This window comes from Cibotium barometz, chromosome 8 (assembly GCF_041138505.1).
Source record: "Cibotium barometz isolate CiBa-2024 chromosome 8, ASM4113850v1, whole genome shotgun sequence".
Lineage (NCBI taxonomy): Eukaryota > Viridiplantae > Streptophyta > Polypodiopsida > Cyatheales > Cibotiaceae > Cibotium > Cibotium barometz.
In genome coordinates this window covers 20,604,893-20,627,393 of record NC_141053.1, presented here as the reverse complement: position 1 = coordinate 20,627,393, position 22,501 = coordinate 20,604,893, and positions in this window count along the sequence as shown.

The following is a 22,501-nucleotide window of genomic DNA, read 5'->3' as shown; positions in this document are numbered from 1 at the left end:
ACTGAAGTTGTTCTTATGCATAAATAGATGTGTAAAGAATCTTTATATCAAAATAAGAATTCTCTTACATTCTATAAATAGATGTGATATGATGTGTTTTGAATCAGATAGATGGGAATGAATGGGTGGATAAATGCGATGAGAATAGGAGTGACGATAATGAAAGGTAAATAGATGTGATAAGATGTGGTATGAATCAGATACATGAGAATGAATAGAGGATGGATGTGATGAGAATAGAAGTGATGAGAATGAAAGGTAAATAGATATGATGATAGGTGATGCAAATAAGATAGATGGGAATGAATGGATGGATGGATGAGCATAGAAGTGATGCAAATAAGATAGATGGGAATGAATGGATGGATGTGATGAGCATAGAAGTGATGAGAATGAGAGGTAAATAGATGTGATGATATGTGATGCGAATTAGATAAATGGGAATGAATGGATGGATGGATGTGATGAGAATGAGAGGTAAATAGATGTGATGATATGTGATGCAAATGAGATAGATGGGAATGAATGGATGGATGGATGTGATGAGAATGAGAGGTAAATAGATGTGATGATATGTGATGCAAATGAGATAGATGGGAATGAATGGATGGATGGATGTGACGAGAATGTGAGGTGAATAGATGTGATGAGATGTAATGCGAATCAGATAGATGGGAATGAATGGATGGATGGATGTGATGAGAATAGAAGTAATGAGAATGAGAGGTAAATAGATGTGATGATATGTGATGCGAATCAGATAGATGGGAATAAATGGATGGATTTATGCGATGAGAATAGGAGTGACGACGAGAATGTAAGGTGAATAGATGTGATGAGATGTAATGCGAATCAGATAGATGGGAAAGAATGGATGGATAGATGGGAAAGAATGGATGGATGTGATGAGAATAGAAGTGATGAGAACAAAAGGTAAATAGATGTGATGATATGTGATGCAAATCAGATAAATGTGAATGAATAGATGAGATGTGATGTCATGTGAATCAGGATGTAAATGAATGATATAGGACGTGAATGAATGTGATAACATGTGAATCCATATGTGAATGAACGATAAGGGACGTGAATGAATGTGTTAGCATGTGAATCAGGATGTAAATGAATGATATAGATGTAAATGAATGATATAGGATGTGAATGAACGATAAGGGACGTGAATGAATGTGTTAGCATGTGAATCGGGATGTGAATGAATGAGATGTGATGGAAATGGATGTGGTAAGATGTGATGTAAATTGGATAGATGTTAATGTATGTGAAGTGATGAGATGTATGGGTAGATGCAAGTAGATGTGATCTGATGAGGATAAATGAGGGACGAAATAAGTGATGAGATAGAAAAAGATGTGATTAGATGAGAATGGGAATACTTATGAAATAAATGTGATTAATGTGTGGGTAATGTGGATTGATGTGGATGGATGAGTGGATAATGTGGATTGATGTGGATGGATGTATGGATGATATGGATTGACATGTGGATTGATGTGGATGGATGAGTGGATAATGTGGATTGATGTGGATGGATGTATGGATGATATGGATTGACATGTGGATTGATGTGGATGGATGTATGGATGATGTGGATTGATGTGTGGGTAATGTGGATTGATGTGTGGGTAATGTGGATTGACGTATGGATTGATGTGGATGGATGTATGGAAGATGTGGATGGATGTGTGGATAATGTGGATTGATGTGGATGGATGAGTGGATAATGTGGATTGATGTGGATGGAAGTATGGATGATGTGGATTGATGTGTGGATAATGTGGATTAACGTATGGATTGATGTGGATGGATGTATGGAAGATGTGGATGAATGTGTGGATAATGTGGATTGATGTGGATAGATGTATGGATGATATGGATTGACGTGTGGGTAATGTGGATTGACATATGGATTGATGTGGATGGATGTATGGAAGATGTGGATGGATGTGTGGATAATGTGGACTGATGGATCCTTAAATTGAGACTCAATTCTGTTATGGTATGATAGATGAAGTAAATCCTGGACAAAAATTGTTCTATGGAAAAGAATCAACGGCCAGCTATGCCTCTCAATGAGGAAAAGAGCGTTGGTCTCTATAATCCAAGTGTAATCTTTTCCCTGATCTGATTTGGGACTTACGGGTTAGGTGAGATCAGTTCATTTAGTTAAGGCTTTTGACTACATTAGAGAAAAGTTATCCTGGAGGAATCGCTCGTGCTTTCCAGGCAAGGGAAGTTTTTCCGGGATCGGTTTTGGAAGAACCGATGGATTAGTCTCTTGTCCGGATCATTGATGCCGGCGATCAAGACCAACTTCAAAACCTTGAAATCAGCCTTTATACATGGCTTTTCCAGACAAGGTGATCCGTGGTTGGGCGAGGCCCCGAGTGTGAGACCCTGCCCCCCCGCGCAAGAAGTGCTACTTCCGCTACTAGAACCCTTGAATTCATTGCGCGGTGGGGATAGGGACCTCACAGCTGGTATTAGAGCGAATTGGCTAATGAGGATCAACCGAGAAGCCAAAAATGTCAAAAATTTTATGAAGAAGTAGTAAAAGGTTGTAATTGTGTGAAAAAATTCATACGAATTGATATTCAAACTAAAATTCATAAATTGGGTCTTCAGATGGAAGTACCACAATTGTATGGAATCCCTGACTTGCTTGAGGCCTAGACATGACGGTATTTACCTTATAGTTCCAAGGACCTTGACTACCCGTATATACCGAGGGTATAACTGCAGCTCTTTACCGGCAGTATATACGAGTAAATCTCAGACTTGAAATTACAAGCATTAATACTATCCAGATGATGAATTCGAATGTGGTTGATATGATTTTAAATTCTAGTTGAGAACTGATGAGTTGATTTGGATTCTGATTAAAAAATGAAGATTCCTAAATTTTGGTTGAAATATAATAAACTAAGTAAAACCACAATGAGGATGAATGGGACGAGTCCTTGTTAGATGATGTTTGTAGCTGGAATGACGTTAATGACTTCAGCAAATCACTATGAGATTAGTGGATTATGCTGGCAGATTGCTGCTGTTAACATTTGACCCAATGGATCAAGTTAAGGGATGTCAAATTAAAAATCTATATAATTGAAAATTTCCATGAAGGATTGTTCAAATAGAAAATTCAGTCTAATGGACCATTATTGTGATAAGGATTTGAATGATACGATCTGAGTGAATTATTATCTGATGATGAGTTTTATATAAGGGATCTTTATCCCAGGATTCTGTTGGGTTCACCAGACTATAAGGAACCCCCAGAATCAGTTGGATCTTAAGGAAAAGAGTTCTCCTCTAATTTTGCGAGATGAGGACATCTCGCGTTTTTTAAGTGGGGTAGGATGTAAGATTCCTCCCTCTGGCTTTTGAGGTGTGCAGGTGTAAAAACCTCCCCTTCTAATCTTATAATTATTTCCCTCTATGAAATAAAAGAAAGATCCTGTTTCACCCTGTTTTGGCCTAGAGAGAGAAAATGTCTAGAGGGAGGTAATTCAAAATTGAGATATTTTTGGATATAAAAATCCTCCTAGTGTCTTAAATGGTTTCCCCTGAAACAGATATTCAAAAAGAAATTTCCAATGTGCAATTGGAATAAATTGAAATCAGGTAAAAAGGACCTTAGTCTAAGGGTTCAGATTTTTTAAAATTTTTGAATTAAGTTTCCTGTGGACCATCAATTAGATTAATCCAAATGTAGGGAGGAGATAAATTGAAGAATAAAAGGAAATCCCCCCAAAAATGAGTAAATACTCACATAAGATGAAGAGTTGACTAAGGACAAGGTTATTAGTTAAAAAAGAAGAGATATTTAGAAGAAATGATGCATTTTTGACACCTCAGTGTGGGGAATTTCCCTCATGAAGGAGGCACCTATTTCACATGTGTGGTTGAGTTTTAAACTCACAAATAATGAGATATTTTCATCTCTCCTCTCTCCTGCTTCAACTAGATCCAAAAAGTAAGCTAAACTGACCTAAAAATGGTCAAAAATTGACCAAACTGATCTGAAAAATTCTAGAAATAGTTTGGCTCACTTTTTCCTATAAATGAAGCCTCCCCCTTTGTTAATAGTGTTATATACACTGTTACTCTACTCCTTTCCCTAGAGCCAAAAACAGTGAATTTATTGATAATTCATTAGTTTTTGACCATTTCCTCTTTAAAAGGATTGGTGGTCACTCTTGTTGCAAACAAGAGTAGATCCCTCAAACCATCAAGCCAAAGGAAAGCTCACAAAAATTCATGTAAGCTAGAAATCCTACTTTTTCTTTATTCCATTTAATGGTTTTCTAATTTTTGTTTTCTTTAAAATGAAAAATGATGCTATGCCTTGTTGGAAAGGCTTTCCCCCTCTCTTCATTCTTGAATTCAGCCTTTCTTTATCCTAGATGTGTAATCAAATTGTTAGAATTAAACTTCTCGTATTGTTTCTCTTTAAAAAGTGGAATTTGATTAGTTTAGAATGCTTTAAACCATTTGGGATAATTTCTAAGTAACTCGAAAATGAAAAAAAATGAAAAATGGTCAGCCATACAAAGGAGGTTATGGCAAAATTTTCTTAAATTTTATGAAATAAGTTTTATCTTTTATTATTCAAAAAGAGTAATCCCCACCGCTTGTGTATTCTAAAAGTGTTATTTTTATTCTATGCATAGAAAAATGCATATTAGAAATATTTTTATAATAAAAGTGTTATTTTCATTAGAATTAATTTCTATGCATAGAAAGATGCATATTGGGAATATTTTGATTATAAAAGTGTTACTTTCATTAAATTGAATTTTATGCATAAATAGATGCATAAAAGAATTTTTTTATTATGAAAGTGTTACTTTCATTAAAATTGAATCTATGCATAAATAGATGCATAAAATAATTTTTTTATTATGAAAGTGTTACTTTCATTAAAATTGAATTTCTGCATAAATAGATGCATAAAAGAATTTTTTTATTATTATGAAAGTGTTACTTTCATAATAAAATTGAAAGTGTTACTTTCATTAAAATTGAATTTATGCATAAATAGATGAGTCCATGGCTCTTTTATATGGATCCATTGGTTGATCTTGCTGATCTTCAATGGAGATTCCATTTTGATATGTGAATATATTGCCGGGTACTATGAGCTAGGAACTATCGAAAAGGCCCCTAAGTGAACAGGTGGTGAGCGTTTTGGTTGCCAATGATGCCATAGGCACACCGATGAAGGAATGATTGGAAATAAGGATTCAACCGGAGATTTCAAGGATTGTGATCAGTGACACAATGGTTTCATTAAATGATTGTTTTAAAGATAGCTGATGCTGAGAAAAAGGTAATTTCATATTGGGTGTATAAGTGGTGTGACTAGTTTTAAGTTTGCATGAATATCCAGCTAGGGGACCTGGGAACTCTTTTCCCTGGTACCCGGGACAAAACCTAACCAAATTCTTAATTGGATCCCATCACTACAGTGGTTGGGCGGTTGGCTAACCCACAGGACTGGATGGGATTAGGCTCGACTGATGGATCCTTAAATTGAGACTCAATTGTGTTATGGCACGATAGATGAAGCAAATCCTGGACAAAAATTGTTCTATGGAAAAGAATCAACGGCCGTGCCTCTCAAACAATGAGGAAAAGAGCGTTGGTCTCTATGATCCAAGTGCAATATTTTCCCTGATCTGATTTGGGACTTACGGGTTCGGTCAGATCAGTTTAGTTAGTTAAGGCTTTTGACTACATTAGAGAAAAGTTATCCTGGAGGAATCGCCCGTGCTTTCCAAGCAAGGGAAGTTTTTCTAGGATCGGTTTTGGAAGAACCGATGGATTAGTCTCTTGTCCGGATATCCGTTGGGCGAGGCCCCGATTGTGAGACCCTGCCCCATGCAAGAAGTGCTACTTCCGCTGCTAGAACCCTTGAATTCGTTGCGCGGTGGGTATAGAGACCTCACAAAGACTGTAAGGATAAGTGTAAAACTTAGACAAGAACTAAAAGATAAATTGACACAACTACTCACAATATATAAGGATGTATTTGTTGAGATATCGAGCTCTAGTGAGGCGGTGGACACTGATGACCCGCCTGGGGGATAGGCCCCGCACTTACACCACTGGCATGGTTGGTGAGATCTTGGGTGATATGCGGCCAGTGGGATGACAGGCTGTGTGACAGCCACTCTAGAGACTGGCATAGTTATAGCGCCAGCTCATTTAGTCGGGTTCACACTATAGAGAACCCGTGTATATATTTGGTTGAGTACCTTTCATATTGTGTGTACTCTTATTCTTGTATATGGTGTGTTGAGTGTTGAGTAGAGAAAGAGAAGATTTTCAGCCTCTCACCTTGTGTGTTCTCTATTAGGGTTTTGTGAGTGTGTGTGTGTGCTTGCAAGAGCTCAAGCTCTCTTCCCCCCTGCATCTTTTCATGGTATCAGAGCCTGGTTCGTGCTAAGGGCTGAGCTGCAAGCAAGAGAACCACAGGAAGCGGTACGAGGGTAAGAGCTTCAACTACTCTTCCCTATTGTGTTGGTGACTACACCCTTGTCGGGAGCTCTACGGGAGGCACCGGCAAACGATCTCTGATTGAGGAGCTTTCTTCGCGGGAGTGAAGCTATAGGGCAACTATACAGTCCTTTGGACTGTCCTTCGGACTGAAATTTTCGGGCCGAAAACGCGTTTCGGGCGTGTCTGGACCTCCGTTTTTCAGAAAGCAGGCGATTTCGAGCACTGCGGGTAAGTCATCGATTCTCTGCAGAACTCTATTTTACGAACTGCAAGAAGATAGATTGACTGGGCAGACACTGTGGGTGCTGCAAAGAGGTCTACAGTTGCCATTGGGTGTATGTATGCACATTGAAGTCACTGGTTGTGACATTTGAGTACTCCAGTACCGCTGTGCAGAAAATACTGCAGGTTGTGCAGAAAAACCAGAGTGCAGTTTCTGGTAAAATTGTGTGTTTGGCAAGATGTCTAATGATGGCATAACACAGATTGTGGCTGAGAAGCTGGATAAGAATAACTTCCATGCTTGGAGGTTCAGGTTGACGAATTTCCTGATGGGAAAAGGCTATTAGGACTACATAGAAGGTGAGCATGAAGAGGCACCGGAGATACCGGATATAAATCCGACTGCTGCAGATGTGAAAGAGTTTAAAGACTGGAACCAGGGAGCCAGAAAGGTTATGTATTGGCTTTCCATTAGTATACAGGACACCATGATTGGGCACATTCAGGATGCCAAGTCCCCCAAGGAGGCGTGGGACACCTTGGTAAAGCTCTATGAAACAAATACCAAGGCACGTAAGATACAGTTGAAGAATGAACTTCATACTGTGGAGAAAAAGAGCATGTCTGTGAATGACTATGCGCTGAAGATAAAGGGTATTGTGGAATCCCTTGCATCTATTGGTGTGTCAGTAGATGATGATGACAAGGTGGAAGTCTGTCTACGTGGTCTCGGGCCACAATACAAGGCGTTCAAGACGTCTATTCAGACTCGGGAAAACATTCCCAACTTTACAGACTTGGTGTCTATGCTGATTATCGAAGAGAAGAACTTGGGTGAAGACCAACAGTCAAAGTAAAAACAGTTCAGAGCAACAGGCCTTCTACATGAGTTCAGGAAGAGGACGAGGTAGAGGAGGCCGTGGACGCGGTCAAGGAGGTGGCCGAACAGGTAATCAGAATTATGGCCAGCAGCAGCAGCAACAACAACAACAGTCCCGGAATCAACAACAACAACAACACGCAGGTGGAAGAGGCAGATTCAGAGGCAGGGGGAGTCAAAGAGGCCGTGGAAATTGGCAAAGGCAATATAATGATGCACGTGAATGCTATTATTGTGGTAAGCCTGGACATGTGCAGTCAGAATGTTATAAGAAGCAGGCTGACATGCAAAATGGGAAAGTGCAGCAAAACAACTATGCATCCTCAAGCAGAAATAATGAGGATAATGAGAGGTTGTTTGTTATGCAGCATGTCGTGAATGCCATGTCTGAAAATGTTGATGCAGCACAAAAAGATAATGTATGGTATGTGGATTCAGGCGCTTCGAACCACATGACGAGTCATGGGGAGTGGTTCAAGGAGATGAAAAACCCGGAAAGACCAGGTTTTGTGGAAACAGGGGATGACACTGCTCATCCAATCGCACACGTTGGAGATGTGCCATTATCTATGCAGGATGGCAAAGTGAAGTACCTTGCAGATGTACTTCATGTACCGAACATAACAAAGAATCTGGTTTCAGTTGGCCAGATGATTGAGCAGGGTTTGCAGGTTAGGTTTAACCCTGATGGGTGTTATGTCGAAGACTTTAAAGACAAGTGCAGGTTGGTTGCAAAAGGCAACAGAGTGGGCAGAATGTTTACGTTGGATGTAGACATGCCTGAAATGAGTGCTGCGATGTTTGCAAATGGTTCAGGAGTTGTTGCAGACACAGACATATGGCATAAAAGAATTGGACATGTAAATGTGCAGAGATTGAAGTCTATGCAGACAAAAGGAATTGTGACAGGTCTGCCAAAATTTAAAGTGGAAGGTATGCAGAAAATATGTGAAGCATGCCAATTTGGGAAGCAAACAAAGCATGTGTTTCCACGTAACAGATATGTGAGCAGAAATGCACTAGATGTTGTGCATTCAGATGTATGGGGTCCTACGAAGACCGTGTCTATGGGAGGCTGCAGGTACTATGTCACTTTCATTGATGACCACACAAGGAAAGTGTGGGTATATTTCATGAAGGAGAAGAGTGAGGTTTTCACTCACTTTTAGAATTTCAGAGTTTTGGTTGAAAAGCAAACAGGAAAATATGTCAAGTGCCTAAGGTCAGATGGAGGGGGAGAATACTTCTACAATGAGTTCTCTGAATTTTTGAAGAAGAATGGAATTCGGAGACAGTATACATGCAGATACACTCCGCAGCAAAATGGAGTTGCTGAGCGGAAAAACAGGCACATTGCTGAGATTGCGCGGGCATTAATGGAAGAGAAAAATATGCCGCATTGCTATTGGGCTGAGGCTGTTTCTACAGCAGTATACATCATGAACATGACTCCAACTGCAGCCATACATGATGTAACTCCAGAGGAGAGGTTTACTGGCAGAAAACCAGATTTATCTCATCTGAAAGTTTTTGGATGCATTGCATATGTGCATGTGCCAGATGAGCTGAGAACCAAGCTGGATCCGAAAGCTGAAAAATGTGTGTTTATTGGATATTCCCTTGAGCAAAAGGGATACAGGTGTTATAACCCTGCTACACGTGAGTTGAGGGTAAGCAGGGATGTTGTCTTTGATGAGATGAGCAGCTGGTATGCTGCTGAAAAAGAAGCTGTTGGGGCTGATTTGAGTGGAAGTGTGGTTGCACAGAATGCAGGTCAGCAATCACAGTCTTTGAGTGGACCAGGAGAGTCCTCATCTAGTGGGTCTGTTGATAGACCATGGAGTGGCAGGCTGCGTCATAATACCAGCCCTGCAAATGTGATTAGTACATCACGTAAAGGAAAAGAGAAAGTGGTTGAGCCCCTTGGTATGCCTGACATTTCTGCAGGGCATTCTCATGTTGATGGAGAGTCTAGTGGCTTAGATATGAGCCTTGATGAGGAGCTTGGGATCCCAGCTATGAGAACACCTGGTGTAAAGAAGGCTATGGAAGCCATGAATGAAAAGCTGCAAAGATCAGGGAGAGTGAAGAACCCTGTGCAGAGATTTACATATGATGGTTATGTGGCACATCACTATGCATATATGGCAAAGGTTGTGCAGGTTGTTGAGCCCACATGCATTGATGAGGCTGTTGGAAATGTGTGTTGGGAGAAAGCTATGGATGAGGAGATGGATGCACTATATGGAAATGAAACTTGGGATTTAGTGCAATTGCCTGAAGGCAAGAAAGCCATTGGATGCAAGTGGGTGTACAAAGTTAAACATAACAGTGATGGAAGCATAAACAGGTACAAGGCTAGATTGGTAGCCAAAGGATATGCGCAAACATATGGGATTGATTATGAGGAAACTTTCAGCCCAGTTGCCAAGATGGCAACGGTGAGAGTTGTGATAGCAGTGGCTGCGTCAAAGCAATGGTCTTTACATCAGATGGATGTAAAGAATGCATTCTTGCATGGGGATTTGCAAGAAGAGGTGTATATGTTGCAGCCACCTGGTTATGAGGATGTGGGTCACCCCGAGCATGTTTGCAGGTTGAAGAAAGCCTTCTATGGCTTAAAGCAAGCACCAAGAGCATGGTCTGACAAGATTTCTGAATATCTTGTCACTATTGGCTTTCATGTAGCCAATGCAGATTTCTCATTGTATGTGAGACATGGTGATAGAGGAGTTGTGCTTGTTGTCATCTATGTAGATGACTTGATCATTACGGGGGACCATGATGCAGAGATCTTTGATGTAAAGATCTTGCTTAGACAGAAGTTTGAGATGAAGGATCTGGGGGAGCTCAGATATTTCTTGGGCATTGAGGTGATTAGGTCACCACATGGTATTGGATTACTGCAGAGACAGTATGGCTTGGACATGTTGTCCAAGTATGGTATGACAGGCTGTAAGCCTATTTCTGTGCCATTGGATCAGAATGGCAAGTTGAGTGAAGATTCAGGAGAGATCTTGGAGGATCCTACTATGTACAGGAGCATAGTAGGAAGTTTGATCTACATGATGATCACCAGACCAGATTTGAGCTATGCTGTTGGGTTGGTGAGTCAGTTTATGCAGGTTCCACGAAAATCGCATTTGGATGCAGTGAGACGCATACTGAGGTATGTGAGGTCTACTTTGCATTGTGGACTATTCTATGACACTGGGACAGAGATATGTGTACATGGGTACACAGATGCTGATTGGGCTGGTAGTATCTCAGACAGAAGATCTACCAGTGGATTCATGTTTTCTTTGGGGAGTGCTGCTATGACTTGGAGCAGCAAGAAGCAGCCTACGGTTGCTCTATCGAGTACGGAGGCCGAGTACAGAGGAGCTGCTATGGCAGCATGTGAGGTAGCTTGGTTGAGAAAGCTACTTGCAGATTTGGGTCTATCAGTGGATAGACAAGTTGTCATTTTCTGTGACAACATTAGTAGTATACAGTTGGCCAGGAACCCAGTCTTTCATGCTCGTACGAAGCACATAGAGGTCCACTACCACTTCGTCAAAGAGAAGGTCTTGGCAGGAGACCTTGACCTTGTTTATGTCAGCACAGAGGATCAGGTAGCTGACATCTTCACCAAAGCATTGGTGGGTACAGAGAAGCTCCGCAGATTCAGGGCTTCGCTTGGTGTACATGAGATGGAGTTGAGCTCGAGGGGGAGTGTTGAGATATCGAGCTCTAGTGAGGCGGTGGACACTGATGACCCGCCTGGGGGATAGGCCCCGCACTTACACCACTGGCATGGTTGGTGAGATCTTGGGTGATATGCGGCCAGTGGGATGACAGGCTGTGTGACAGCCACTCTAGAGACTGGCATAGTTATAGCGCCAGCTCATTTAGTCGGGTTCACACTATAGAGAACCCGTGTATGTATTTGGTTGAGTACCTTTCATATTGTGTGTACTCTTATTCTTGTATATGGTGTGTTGAGTGTTGAGTAGAGAAAGAGAAGATTTTCAGCCTCTCACCTTGTGTGTTCTCTATTAGGGTTTTGTGAGTGTGTGTGTGTGCTTGCAAGAGCTCAAGCTCTCTTCCCCCCTGCATCTTTTCAGTATTTACCTCGGACTACATAGATATTAACATAAGCTTCTATCAGATAGATTGACACAACTACTTACAATATACAAGGATGCCTCGCACTACACAAATATCAACATAAGCTTCTATCAGCACAAGATCCAACCTTATACTTAGAATATACAAGGATTGATCCAAGATTCTATTGGCACAACATCAACCTCAAAGAAGATATCAAGCAAAATAGGTATAGAATGAACCCAAACTATGCAAGACAAGTGAAGGGAGAAATATACAAGTTTATTTACCCCATTGACAAAGCATAATGGATGTGATAGTACCAAAGAAGAATGGGAAGTTGAGGATCTGTAAATTATAGAAAACTAAATGCACTAAACAAATAAAGATCCCCTTCTAGTGGCCTTTACAGACTCAGTCTTTGATGTAGTAGAAGGGCATGAGATATAGTCCTTCCTAAAAAGATTTAGTGGATATAGTCAGGTTTGGATGGTTCTGGAGGATTAGGAGAAAATTGCATTCATCATAGAATGGGGGGCATTTGCAACTTCCAGGATCATCGCCTTCCAACTCCGATCACTTCACCCAGCACCACCTGGCACACCTATGCCACCTCTCTCTACCATGTCCCCAAGCAGCCCATGCAATTTCTTGAATGCAATGCCAAATGTAGAATGTTGTTGGTGCCAGAATCAATCCAATTGTTGTTGATATAGTGCGTTGATGCTTGTCAATCTCCCGGCCAAGCACTTCCCACCCTCATACCTAGGTTGAAACTAGCACAAGTTAGGGCCATTTCTTCACATCCAATGTACCTAATCCTCTTCCTTATCGCTTTACCACGGCACTCATGGCAAGGAAGATTCAAACCATACTCCCCTTGGCCTTTCCAACCAATTACCAAGGTACCCTCTCACACATCAAAATTCTAGCGATATCAATCTCTACATCTTATGAGTAAAATTTCTACTCACTTTACCATGTATTTCTTTCATACACCTTGTAAGTCTCCATTGTGAATGGCCTTATTATAGCAGCCACCTTGGTTACATCAAAGGAGGACTTAGCACTTGTAGTTGCATGATTACTTACTTGGGTATTATAAAAAATGGTAGATAGCGATGTATTTCGGATGTTACTGTCGCCGCTGAGGATAAGCTTGATGGGACCAACTATCGTTATGGTCCTAGATAAAGGGCTATGGAGTGTTGTGGGTTGATACTGAGAAACATCTTGGTTTCTATGATGAACATGATGCAGAAGGCATATCTATAGGCATGGACCCAGTTTCACATAGTGCATTACCACATGACATCATACCTCCTACACGGGAACAAACAAAGTGGGATGGAAGAGATGCATAGGCATATGCATCTCTTGCTTTGTCAATCAAGAGGAGTATCATTGCTCGCATTCGATCATGCAGGACTGCTAAACATGGTTGGGATGCACTTGCATCATTGTATCAAGAACACAATAAAGCACGTGTTTCTTATCTACACAAGCAATTAGAGTCAAGGCATATGAATAAGAGGGACTCCATGGACACTTTCCTTACAAAAATCAAGGATTTTAATGAGCAGTTGGCCACTGTTGATGAACTATATCTTGACAATTCATTAGTGCCTTACTGTCTTAAATACATTGCCGAACAAGTATTAAAGTTTTGCTTCTACCATCAGACTCATGATGAAAGGTAATCCAAATGCCTTGAAGTTAGAGGATTTTGTTTTTGTGCTCTTTGCAAGAAGAGAAATCTAGGCAAAATAGATCTATCATGCATATAAAAGATTAGCTTTTTCTACTAGTCTCAACAAAGAGGCAAAGTTAAACCCTTTCCTCAGGGTAGTTACAGCTGAAATTGGAGTTATCGAGCAAGCCTGCAGACAAGGAAGGTGATAAGCCAAAGAAAAAGAGCAAATGAAACTATTGCAGGAAAATTGGTCACTACATTAATAAGTGTAGGAAGCGCCTGGAGAAGGAGAAAAAGAAAGACTGAGGTATGGTTGTAGCTGCTACAGCATCTAATGCAAAAAACAAAGAATTTGTAACCTATGCACATGATGATTGTGCTTTCATTGTGCAATGCAGTTTTGACCCTTTGTATAAGGATGTGTGCATGGCTATTTACAGATGTACATGTTTAGTATTTTGATAGTGGTGCTAGCAAGCACATTAGTTCTCATCACAATTTGTTCCTAACACTTGAATCTGCTCCACAAGAAAACATTGTTACATATGTAAACAACTCCTCATATCATATAAAAGGAGTTGGTAAAATTATTCTCACTACTGCAAATTGTGGAACAATCACACTCTCAAATGTATTATATGTACTAGGGATCAAGAAGAACTTGTTATCTATCTCTGCCATTACTAAGGTTGGCTTAGATGTTTAGTTTGTGGATAACAGATGTATTGTTCATGATTGCAATAGTGATGGTAATACGATTGTTCCTTCTGGTACTTTGTCTCATGACCTTTACAAGCTACATGCATATGAAAGATAAAAGCATGATGTATGTACAGTCTCTTCCACAAATGCAATGGGGAATGGTAAGCTGTGGCATGCATGCTTTGGTCACTTTAACCTTGGTAGTTTGTTGCGTTTGCATAAGCATGAAATGGTGTCTAAGCTACCACATCTTGAAGCCCCTATACCAAACATGTCCGTGAGGGCTATATTTTGGGAAAAATGCAGTGGGCGTCATTTCCCAAAGATGGTTCAACTAGAGCTGTCTAGAAATTACAACTTATACACATTGACATATGTGGTTCTATGAGGACACCATCTGTTGGAGACTACCTCTATTTTGTCACACTCATTGATGATTATTCTAGACAAACATAAATCAAAGGTTTTTATGTTCTTTAAGAATTTTGTTGCTATAGTTCAAAATGTTTCTACATGTAAGATTGGTAACACTGCATATTGATCGAGGAGGAGAGTATATGTATAAGGAGTTTCATGCATACATGGTTGATCATGGGATAAAACACCAATGTACTATGCCCTATACACCTTATGTATAAGGAGTTTCATGCATACATGGTTGATCATGGGATAAAACACCAATGTACTATGCCCTATACACCTTAACAAAATAGTGTAACTAAATGCAAAAAAAGGTCTCTCATGGAGATGGCACATTGTATTGTCAAAAGTTAGGAATTACCTCATGGTTCCTGGCTAAAAGCAGTCATGTGTACAACATATGTTTTGAACAGGTGTTCTATAGAGGCTTTGCATACAATTATGTCTTTTGAATCTTGGAATGGCAAAAATTCCTCTGTGGCTCACTTATGCATTTTTTGTTATCTTGATTATGTACTTGTGCCTAAGAAAATTCGCAGCAAGCTTGACGATAAGGCTGTTAAATGTATTTTTGTGGAGTACAGCTCAGAAAGTAAAGGTTACCATCTTTATCATCCTGCTACTAAGCAGATTCTTATGATGAGTAGAGATGTTGTATTTGTGAAAGATGCAATTCAACCCTTGATTTTGTCTAAAAAATAGTAAAACGTATGTTTGCAAGACATATTTAACACTCTCCTTATATTGTTCAATGTAGGACACATTGATATATTTGCAAGACACATTTAACACTCTCCTTCTATTGTTCAATGTAGGACACATTGATGTAGAGAATTTGGGTACTTAAAGAAATGCTGAAATTCAGTCCACATAGGTTAAAAACCAGCATGTTTTTCAGCCCACATATCCACTTGTTGATGAGGCAAATGTGGATGATGTGGTTGATGAGGAAACAAGGGAAACCAAGGAGTCAAAAAGTATGCCAAAATGTTGGAAACACTACCTGATAGCAAATTGGCCACTCCTTTACCTAGCAGAACATGTGCAAGTTCTCATCATGCATCTCATGGTCTTATTGTCGCTAGTTTCTGTAATGAAGAGAAACCTATCTCCTTTGATGAAGCAAAGGAATTTGAAGATTGGATGAGGGCCATGCAATTTGAATATGATTCGATACTCAAAAATGATACATGGGATTTGGTAGACTTGATTCTTGGCAAGAGGGCCATTGGCATGAAATGGGTTTACAAGCTCAAATGTAGAGCAGACAACAATGTTGAGTGATGCAAAGCTAGGCTTGTTAAAAAGGGTTATGCACAAGAGAAAGGCATTGACTATGGTGAAACCTTTGCACCCACATGTCGTATGACTACCATCCGGAGTATCATTGCATTAGCAGCACAAAGGTTGGAATATGCATCAGTTGGATATCAAAACTTCTTTCTTGAATGGAGATTTGCATGAGGAGGTCTATGTATCTCAGCCTTGTGGTTTTTTTTAGAAAGGTTAGGAGTCAAAAGTATGCATATTAAAGAAAGTTCTATATGGTCTTAAGCAGGCTCCCAAAGCATGGTACGAAAAGATACATGCATACTTAAGGTTTTTGTAATTACCCAACTAATAGTATCCTCTATATTAAGAGTACTACAGATGTTTTATTAGACATCATGTCATAAGTTGATGACATGCTACTCACAGGCCCTAATGATGATCATATTTCAGCCTTTATAGATTATTTAAAGAAGTCTTTTGAGATGTCAAATCTTGGACCGTTGCACTATTATTTGGGCATTGAGTTTTGGCAGCATAGTGATGGCATTGTTATGTTGCAAACAAAATACATAGATGCATTGTTAAAGAGGCTTAATCTTGAAGACTGTAAACCTTTTTCTACACCTATGGATCTGGGTTTACGACTAAGTCTTAAAGATGCAGGTGACCCTTTGGATACTAGCTTGTGTCAAGAAGCTATTAGATGCCTTATCTTTTGGTGTAACACTAGGCTTGACAGTCAGTATGTGGTCTCAATAATGAGCAGATTTATGCACAGCCTAGGCACCAAGCATTGGCAGGCTTTCAAACGAGTGTTCAGTTACCTTAAGGTCACCAAGAAGTTTGGGTTGTTTTATCCCAAGGGGGGTGGTTCATAGCTGCATACATTTACAGACTCAAACTGGGTTGGATGTTATGACACACACATGTTATGACACACACATGTCCATTTACAGACTCAAACTGGGTTGGATGTTATGACACACACATGTCCATGCATGATTTTTACTTTCACCTTAGTGATTCATATATATCATGGCTCAGCAAGAAGCAACCCACTATGGCCACTTCTAGCTGTGAAGCTGAATATAGGGCAACATTTACAACTACAATTTAGTGTATTTGGCTCAAGTGCCTTATTATTTCTTATTTGGGTATTGGCGAGTCCTCATTCACTACCATCTTCACTTGCAGTCAAAGCGCTAGGAATTCAATTTTTCATGCTTGTACAAAGCACATTGAGGTGCACTATGATTATGTCAGGGAGAGATACTTAGCAGGGGAAATCAGCTTGGCTTATGTGCCAACACAGGACAACTTGGTAGATTTATTCATAAAGGCTTTCCCATGAGAGAAGTTTGAAGCTTTTCATAAAGCTTTAAGCTTAATTCCCTTTGGGGACTAGTCTAGGCTCCCTGTCACTCACAGTCCAAAGCACCTGGCACATCTTTGCACTTCTAGTGCCAACTTACCCCCCCTTGTTCATATCATCACTCTAGGGGATATTTGTAGCCATATTTATTTAATGATGTGTGTGAACACCCTAAGACCAGCCAAGCACTTAGTGTGTGAACACACTAGGACTAGCCGAATGGTCCTAGTGTCTATCCTAGTGTGTGAACACACAAGGACCAGCCAGGCACTTTTTCCCTCTTAATTAGGAGGTTTTTTCCCCCGTGCTAGTATACACCCATATTGGGGTAAGCTTATCATCTTTGTACATCACACATTTATGATCTACATCTTATTGTGTACTCCCTTGAGCTTCTCCATTGTGTGTGTGTGTGTGTATTCTTATAGCCCTATTTCCAACAAAAAGTGCCTCAACCCATTGTTAGCCTATGCCCACACACATTAATTTTTCCTCTTTAGGAGGTTTTTCTCCCGTGCTAGTACACACCCATCTTGGGGTATACTTATCATTTTTGTACACAACACACATTCATTATCTATCTATCATCTCATTGCGTGCTCCCTTGAGCTTCCCCATTGTGTGTGTGTGTATTCTTATAACCCTGTGTTATGCCTCACCCTAACCCTCCTTGAAACACATCCAAAAGAGATTACCTGGTGAACCGTAACTGTCGTGAGGATCTTTCCAATGGCCAAGCTCGTAACCCTTGAGGTCGCCAAGCTGTACAACTCCTTGAGAAGTAATTCCACTGTGTCTCCCGTGAAGCGTTGTCACACCGCTGCATTGCACTACGGGTCCTCATCCCTCCTCTCACCTCACTTCACTCACACTGCATTAGGGAGAGAGATTAGCAAGAGCAAGACTCAATTGCACAATGGGAGAGTCTGTTGTATTATGAAAGAAATTCACTTATATACATGGCCATAAGTGTTCACACCACTCACTTAAACTATGGCCGGCCAGGCATTGTAGGCTCACTTATATACATGGCCATAAGTGTTCACACTCACTTAAACTATGGCCGGCCAGGCACTGTAGGCTCATATTAGGCCTAATGCTATTACAATGACTACTCTCATAATATATCCATGAAGTACATCACTTACATCACTTAGGCATCCTATATTGCTACCACATGCTCTTGAAGCAGGAATTGCCATAAATACTCCATCATACCATTACGGGCACCTGTCCAAGTTGTAGCTTTGGACACTATTGCTTCATATCTTGAATGTATGACCCTTTGGTGTATCTACCGTGACTCCTTGATGTAAGATAATGGCGGTAGCTCTTGTTAATCCTAGAATTGGATTAACATTCCCCCCTTCCTGATGGCAATTGCGCTGAAGACCTTTGTGTGGGGAGAATGAACAAGCTTTGTTGATGGCTTTGATGTTGAATGACATTCAGTGGTCTTTGTTCCTCTGGAGGAAAGAAGAAAATCTAGTTAAAATGAATGAAGAGGTTAGTGGTTTATTAGAAATTCCTAACGGGGTGGTGGGTGGGGTTTTTTGCAAATGATTAATTTTTTAAATTTATTTGAGCCCCTTTTTTATTTATTTGAGCTCCTTTTTTTTGCTCAATTTATTTTTGGCAATCATCGACAATGTTACATGTGATTTTTATTAGTGGGGACACTAAAAGATTTTAATAATGGAAGAGAAGAGAGAGAAGGATCTCGAGGAACGTAGACTTAATCATCATAACAAGATGGTGATTCTCAGTTTCTCATTTGATTCATTTTGAAGCGATATTCATCATTTGAAGTAATTGGCTTGTGATGATGTTCCTTTGTGTGGCAGGATTCCTGTCAAATGTTGTTGAGTAGGACCTGATCCTATCTTCTTCTGCCCATGTGCTTTTTATGTTTTTATGTATATTTAAGTGCTCTTAGAAGCAAATTTTCATGAAATACAAGAATTGAGTCATATAGACTCTTATTGAACTGCTCTGTGTTGAAGTAGCCACTTGTTGGTAAGGATTGAAGGAATTACGTTAGCTTGCAAGGCTAATATAGATATCTTCACTCACTAGGGATTGAAAATCATTGAGTTGTGAAGATTGTGGTGTTATTGGAGAGGTTTGTAATTTGAAGGAAAATTCTATGCGATGGGTTGTACCATTGACCAGGCTTTCGTCTACTATGGCCCCCTATCCAGAGATGTACCTGGAAGTTGTCGATGGTGAGGCTTTGGTGCAAATGTTCTCCAGTGCATGAGTATGGATATGTACTCATGGAGCATCTGCTACATTAATTTAGCCAAAAGAATAGTAAGCAATAAGCTTAACAAATATATAGTGGCTATTGTGTGATATGGCTTAATCCGGTGACGAGGCTTAAATTGTGAAAGCGCAGGTTTTTAAGCCATGAGATGGAACTCCTTGAATTATAATTCCATGAGATGGAATTTTGTGAATTTGCAGATTTTGACCCCTTTTTTTAAATGGGTTATCTATGTCATGATTTGCAAGCAACAACTTCTTATGCGCTCATTTCTTACTTCCAGAGGGGTGACAAGAGCATTGTTATTCTATTATTGATGTGCTCCTAAGTCTCCGTATTGCTTCTTGAATTTGTTGCTAAAATGATGTCAAGGTAGTAGGGAAGACTGCTGATTGTTTGCTTGAACAGACAAGCTCTTGTGTTGGTGCTGAATGCACGAGAGTGGTTGAGTGATTTGCTTGCTGTTGTTTGGGCCTCCATTCTTGTCGAACTTTAGGTGAAGTTGTTGGGGTTGAAGTCGGTGGTGAGGTTTTCTTCACATTGTTCGATTTTGGCAACCATATGATGGAATTACCATCATAGTATCCTTGTTGTTGAAGTACATGCACAAGCACCCATCTTTGACGAACACTGTAATTTGGTGGCCGATGTGCTTGGTGTTGAGGCTTTCTTCTTTGTGCAAGCTTAGGGGACTTTGTGATGTGCTTGGGAACCCAAGCATTGGTATTTATTTGGTAGTACCCTTATGCAATGTTTTTGGTACCCACACTTGTTGCATTGGTCTCCGGAGTTCTTTGAGGAACTCGTATAGGCTTTTGTGGACGATGTTGTGGAGTACTCTTCTTCTTCCTTGGCTTTTGAGTGCTACATTGAGGAAGAGGTTTTGACTATCGAGGCACCCGAATTTGATTGGCACCTTCATAGTAGCCTTGAGCTACCAGTAGTAGCTGCTTCTCCACCCACATTTTGATACTATTAAGATATCGTGATTATGGGAGTCTTGGTGGAGTTTTCTTTAGGGTTGATGTGGAAGGTTTGAGGCCCTCCTTGACTTTGTTTGGTGTTAAGGCTGCAGGTGTGAGACTCATAGGCATTGTTGATGATGAGGTTAGAGTCTCTTATGGAGTGGCTATTGATATGATGAGGCCTTTGAGCATGTGGTTGTCTCCTTTGGTAAGGTTTGTTGATAAAGATGCATAGGATCTGGGGCCTTTCGATTGAGTTCCCTGTTAGAGAGATGGTTGGGATCTGGGAACTTCTTTAGGAATAGCTGTTGATTGTGAGGTTTTGGCATTGAACTTCGTAGGTGAGGATGGGGTTGAAGGAGTAGAGGTTTTATCAGAGTTGGTTGTTAAAACATAGATGGTAGGTCATTGTGTAGAGGGGCTTTTGTGGTTTGTATCTTTTTGCATTCAGCATCATAGATATCCATTAAAGTTGGATCCTCTTCCTGGCTGTATGGTATTGTCAACTTTTTATCGTTGACCATCATGATGACTCTATCGCTTAGCAAAGCATAGTGGTGCTTGGGTAGAAATAGTCCCCAAGATCAAATATGCTTCCAAGACATAACCACAAAAAACTTGCAACAAGTAAAGGGGTTAGTTTCAATATACACTGTATGTTCAAAGTACCCCATACATGGCATGTTCAAGTCTTATGTAAAGGTAATCCTTGACCTAACAAATCCTATAGCTCAAGAGTCATGAGATTGTGTTCTCATGTTGGATAAAGATGTGCTTGAGCTGTGGTGAATTTATTTGCAATTTCCAATCCAACCAAAATCCTAGGGATCTTTTCAGTAAGATATATTGGAAGTTCCATCTCCTCCAAGGTTTCTTCCTCTCGTAGTAATAATAGCAATTGTACAGTGCTTGCAGGAGTGTTCAAGGTGACTATTTGCATGGATTCATCTACTGAATACAATGATTCACCTATCCAAGTTTTGCCAAGGATGACATCATACTCAAGGGAATCTAGGGTACTCTCTCTCTCTCTCTCTCTCTCTCTCTCTCTCTTATATGGAGTTCGTAGTGTGGTTTAATCCACCCTAATTATATTGCTTAATCTATGTCTATCACCATGATCAATCCCATTTTAGGATTGTTAACACTCTTCACATAGATGGAGGAAAATATAGATGGTTCTTTAAAATAGCTCTTTCATCGAAGGTAGGCGAAGAGAAGAAGCTAATGGAAGAAGGAAACCTATAAGCAAACCTATTCAAACAAGCATCCATCTAGCATGCATGAATTTAATAGCATACAAGCAAGCAAGAGTGGAGAAGAGAAGAGCTCATAAGTATTCTATCATAAGGGAACAATTGTGTATTCCTTATCATAAAAAATAACTTATATATAAGTGACAAGTTTTTACACTAGGCTGACCAAACTTAAAAATTGTATGGCCTCTACTATTACTAGGCTTAAGCGAGTATGTACATAAAGTCCTTGGATTTTGTTTATTTGACATTAAGCACTAAGTATGGCCACTTTATATCTATTGCCAACCTTACAAAAGATAAGTGCCCGTTCAAGTAGGTAAGATGGAAAAGCACCTTATGATAGGTCGGAAAGGTGAAACCATGTTAACTGATGAAGTAGTTTAACATACGGTCCCCCTTCCTAATGGTATGACCGCATCCTCACGTCACCCCAAGTCGGTGGTGAAGTGGCTACTAGGGTGGAAAGGTGTGGATGGTTGAGGATACCTTTTGGTGCTACTTGAGAGTGGAGTATCGCCAAGCTTATCTGTTGGTGGGCAATAGCTTCGGATATTTCTTGTAACAAACTTGTAACTATTATTGCCAATGGGTAGTACCCAGGTGAATGTAAAAGAAAAGGAGAGTAGAGAGAGAGGGTGAGGGATATACGGGCTAAGCCTTACTGAGTAATACATGAGATTTTTGGTGTCATCTTCATTAGTAGTTTTGTGCAACCTGTTTAATTCTCAAAATGTGTCATTACTCTCTCTGTTGTTTTGAACGTCTTTTAACTAGTATCTGCATTCACAGGCAATCCTATCCTGAAGTAATCCCCTTCTAGAGACAGTATTAGGAGATAT